Below are 5,171 nucleotides of genomic sequence, written 5' to 3'. Positions count from 1 at the left end.
GTGTGTTTCCTAAGAAATGAGCTTGTCTAAGGGCCCAGCTTCCCTGAAGGAAGAATATCCCTGTCCCCCTTTGTTCCCCCAATCTTCTAAATGCTCCTGCTGCTTGCTTTGGGCTAATCTACTCATCCTTTGGTATCTCTGTCAGCTCAGCCGAGTCAGGCAGCAAGGAACAGACGTGGCAAGCTGGGTAGTTGTCTACTGCAATGGTGAATAAAATCAGCTTGTGGAGAGGCTCAGTGCCTGGCAGAGCCCTCACAAGGGAGGCCGCTGGATTGTGTAGGCAGAAGCAGAAGGAAGAAGAGCTGCGTAAGCGGGACGAAAGAGGGAGACCTCTCCTTTTTAGGAGCAGAGCATTAGCTTGACTCAGCTTCCCACAGAGCTATAACTTCACTTTCACCAAGTGATGATTTCCCTTTTTTCCCTCTGCAACACATGGTTGTGAAGACAACCTGAAGGAACAGTTTTCATGCGGGGTTTACTGTGATCTCAGCCTGTGCTCTTGCTTTCTGTGCCTCATGCATAGCCAAATGTTTTGTTTCTGGGCCTGAAAACCAAACGCTACAAAAAACCAATGCTATGTTTCCTTAGGCTCCTTCCTGGCATGCTTGCTGCAGGGATGCTGGTGCAGGCGAGAGGGGCAGTGGTTGGGGCTGCAGCACCCTACCTGCACCTGCTTACACTAACTATGAAACTGCACCTTGCTGGCTTGGACCACCTCTTGTATTTCTCTGGATTTTGGTTTACACCCTCCTGTGGTAGTACAAAATACAACCAGTTCCAAAGTTTTATAAGAATAGAAATTAGTTGCTTATCATGATTTGGACATTTGTCTTTTCTCTGCTTAAAAAATCCACTGGGTTTCCCCAGGTTTCCAGGCAGTCACTGTGAGCTTGGGGTCGGTACATTCACTGGCAACACAGAGGGCAAAGGTGCCTTTCCTGGCATCTGACCCTATTTCATCAGGTCACATTTTGGAATAGAATCATAGAATCATTTAGGTTGGAAAAGACCTTTAAGATCGTCAAGTCCAGCTGTTAACCTAACACTGCCATCCCACCACTAAACCGTGTCCATAAGCACCTCGTCTGCCCATCTTTTAAATATTTCCAGGGATGGGGACCCGACCACCTCCCTGGGCAGCCCGTTCCAATGCTTGACAACCCTTTCTGTGAAGAATTTTTTTCCTAATGTCCAAATTAAGAAAGGGTCCATCATCGTTCTTTTGCCATTATCATGGGCTGTTTCTTACTGCTGGAAGAAAGTACCTACTGTCAGGGGGGAAAGTTCCTGTATTATCTTCCTGTGCTCAAGAAATGACCTAGTTGTCACTGGGGGATGTTAAAAACTATCTGACAGAAGCCTTGGTGGTACACGGGATGCAGTGCACGGTGACAAACTGCTCGGTTCTTTTGATGGGGAAACGTGCATCTTTCTTCTTTCCACTCCCGGACAGGGCAGGGTCAGCCTTGGGCAGGCACCCAAGCCAAGTTCTCCTTGCATTGCCGCTGGGGAAACGTGGCTTCTTGCAAAGGGCTCTCAGCAAGTTTTTTGGATGGAGCAAACCTGATGCCTTAGCACAGCCTGCTGGCTGTTGGCGAGACAGCAAGGAAGGGAGAAAATGCCAGGTTTGGGTGGAAGAGGGGAAGTACCAGTGTTACTGCTGGTGGTGTGGTGGGCTCGGTCCCCACCTGAGCCAGTTCCACAGCCGGGCGGAGGCATTTGCTGCAGGTGGAAAAGTGGAGGCGCTGCCTGGCCCACCGGCCCCCTCCAGGCCTGAAAGAGCATCAGTGAACTGAAACCAGGTACAGGCCGAGGGTAAAGATGCTCTAGGAGGAAAAGCAAGTTAATGTCTGAGGGAGGCAAGGGGAGTGCAGGGAAAGGAGAGGTGGTAAATCTGAGGTGGGGGGAAGGGGTGATTATTGCCTGCAGGAAACTGAGGGGCATGGGATCAGTGAAAACCCACACCCTGCCATACAACGGATGTCCCCGAGGGGATGATTTTTAGTGTCTGGTTATTTAACATCCATGAATCTCAGCCAGTAACTTGTTAAAGCTGTTTTGCAGATCAGCCTGAAAGAAGAAGGTTGAGAGGTTGGAGGTTGTTGTGCGGAAAATACTCTCGTTCTGGTGTTAAGGACCGTGGCATGATTCTGTCCCACACAAAACATCCGTGCAAGTCTGGTAAAACCCCAAAGCCACAGTCACAGCGTGGCACAGGGACACAGCTGAAAAGTCAGAGGCATCTCCGATGTCCTCAGGCCTCGCAATGGCAGCCATGTCCTGGTAATCTATGGGCCTACCTGTGCTCTCGCGGCCCTGTTGCTGAAGCAGAAGGTATATTTCTAAGGTGTGTTTTCTTAAATCTCATTTTTATTACAGGCAGTAAATACAGTTCACCTTGGCTAGCACTTAAGTTCATAAATTACAGCAGCAATGAAGATGACCCTGGTGGTGGTGTCCTTTCCTGCGTAATTTGAAAGTTTCACTCTGCAAATGCCAGGAGGAGCCCCAATTAAGATGTCATGCTGCTGTAAAGCACACACATCACCTTTCCAGTTTGATGTGGTGTTTCATCATGAGTGTCATTTGTTTTCTGTGAATTAATTTTTTCTGCTCATCTTGCTGATGACCAGTTGAGGCAATTTGGGTAGCTGCGTCTTATGTGTTGGAAGAAGCAGGTGAGAGCCTCAGGACTGAGGCAGCAAACAAAGCTCAGCCCCTTGGAGACAGTGACACAAATGGTATATATGTCTTGAAAATGGGATGTGGGAACCTCACTCCTTCAACAAAGGAAGGAAACCGGTCCCATGAGGAATCAGAGGAATGATGAAGGCAGTTTGCATGGCAGCACTGTTCATACAAAAATCTGAGTGTGAAGTAACCCCTGGGAGCAAAGTCCAGATGCAGGAAGGTGTTGGCTGGTTTGGGAGCATGGCTGCTCTGAATAATCGCAGGGCAACCTGGTTGGGCCATACCCCCAGCAAGCCCAGGTGCTGGGCCAGAGGAATGAGAGACAACGTGGCCGGGCCTTTCCTCTGGATGTTAGCACCCATGCTAGCTGTTCTCTGACATGATGCTGATTTGTGGATCCAGACCAAGCTCATATCACCTGGTCTAGTTCTGCATTTTTATTTCTGCCTGACAACGTCTGCAGTAGGGTGCAGGACGGTAGTGGCTGAAATGCCTGGTTTATTGGCCTCATATTGTGAAAGCCTTTGGACTGCACTTATGTCTAAAGGTAGCCAGGATTTCTTGTTCATGTTTCAGTGTTGGTCCAACTGCTCTTGCTGATAAAGATTAGTCTAAAGTTAAGATTAGCTTTTGTGTCAGAAAAAGTGTGAGTTAGTACCAGGTATAGGAGAGGTAAATGAGCACCACATTGTATACTGGTAGTTGCCCTGACCCAGGTGCAGGACCTCATGAGGTTCATGTGGACCCATTTTTTGAGCTTGTCCAGGTCCCTCTGGATGGCATCCCATCCCTCAGGTGTGTCAACTGCGCCACTAGCTTGGTGTCATCTGCAAACTTGCTGAGGGTGCACTCAATCCCACTGTCTATATCATTGATGAAGGTATTAAACAGTAGTGCTCACAATACGAACCCCTGAGGGACACCACTCATCACTGATCTCCATCTGGACATTGAGCCATTGACCACTACTCTCTGAATGTGACCATCCATGGTCAAGTCATGCTGGCTCTCTCAAATCACATCCCTGTCTTCTATGTGCTTTAGCAGAGCTCCTAGAAGGATTTGTTCCATGATCTTCCCAGGCACAGAGGTGAGGCTGACAGGTTGGTAGTTCCCAGGGTCCTCCTTTCTACCCTTTTAAAAATGGGCGCAATGTTTCCCTTTTTCCAGTCACCGGGGACTTCACCTGACTGCCATGACTTCCCAAATATCACGGAGCATGGCTTGGCAACTACATCACCCAATTCCCTATATACTTCCAGGAGGGTCTGTGTAAGGGAAGAGGAAAGTTGAGATTTCCTGATTAAGTGTCCACTCTGAAAAGAGGTGCTGCATCCTGGCATTGACATTGTCCATTAGCCCAATTCTTCTTGTGTGACTTTGTCTCTCCTGAAGCCAGAATACGGCTGTGTGCAATTGCAGATGCCTTTGCAAAAGACATACGCAGCTGAGCTGGCTTTGAGATGGCTTGTGCCAGTTCACCCAGCTAATAAAGGGAGGGGTGGGCTCAGCTGGCACCCTCCGGAATGGGGCCCATCAGCTCAACTCCCTGTCTTTTTCTCTTTATTAAAGGCAAGGCAGAGTGAGGAGGCTTACCTGGGCCACAGGAATCTGACTCTCACTTTGAATAATGGGAGGTTACTTTAGAAATCCACGTCAGGGCCTTCCATGTCTCCAACTTAACAGAAAAAAAAAGGGCACTGATGGGAGATTGTGTCATGGGCAATACAGTCTTGTCTAATTCTTTCCAATTAATATTAACTTTTCATCAGGATTCAGGTACTGAGGAAAAACCTCTGGAAATCAACTAAAATGTGCCAGCTTCAGTGGTGAAAATACTACTTTGGTGGCCTCAGGCGGGTCCCTGCCCCAGCATGGGTTGCCTGCAGCCAGGGTCCCTTGTGGGGTGTCCCTGTCCTTCTTGCTACTTATCATTCACTGGGTTTTTTGGCCAAAAAAGGTTTCAATGTAGGGTCAGTGTTTTGGTAAATTAACATGAAAAAAGATTAGTTATGGTTTTCCAAAGACGATTCGATAATTTTTTCAGTGACTTGTTTCTGGGTTATTTGATTTTCTCAGAACGATGTTTTTTAAGGTTATGCGGAGTTCTCTTGAAAGCCTTTTCCTATGAAAAAACTGAAAGGCCTTTTTTCAATTCTTGCTTTGTATCAAACTTTTATCTGCATCATATAGGATCAAATTAATTACTCTTGTTGCAGGACTGATAACTGATTGGAAAATACATCATATAGGGATTGTCAATACTGAAATCTCCAAACCAGGTGATAAGATCAACACTTTACCTTCCACTGGTATTCAGTTTCTAATTTGACCATCTGCTGTTTCTCCTGATTAGTGCTTCCATGTATTACATTTTAGCAAATAGAATGAAGGCAAAACTACTTGTACTTTCATATATGTTGGCTGAATTTTTACCAGGTACAGGATCATATTCTTCCCCCCTTCCACCACCCTCCCCC

The sequence above is a fragment of the Egretta garzetta genome, unplaced genomic scaffold (genome assembly GCF_000687185.1).
Source record: "Egretta garzetta isolate BGI_Z169 unplaced genomic scaffold, ASM68718v1 scaffold397, whole genome shotgun sequence".
Classification (NCBI taxonomy): Eukaryota; Metazoa; Chordata; class Aves; order Pelecaniformes; family Ardeidae; genus Egretta; species Egretta garzetta.
This window is presented reverse-complemented; position numbering follows the sequence as displayed.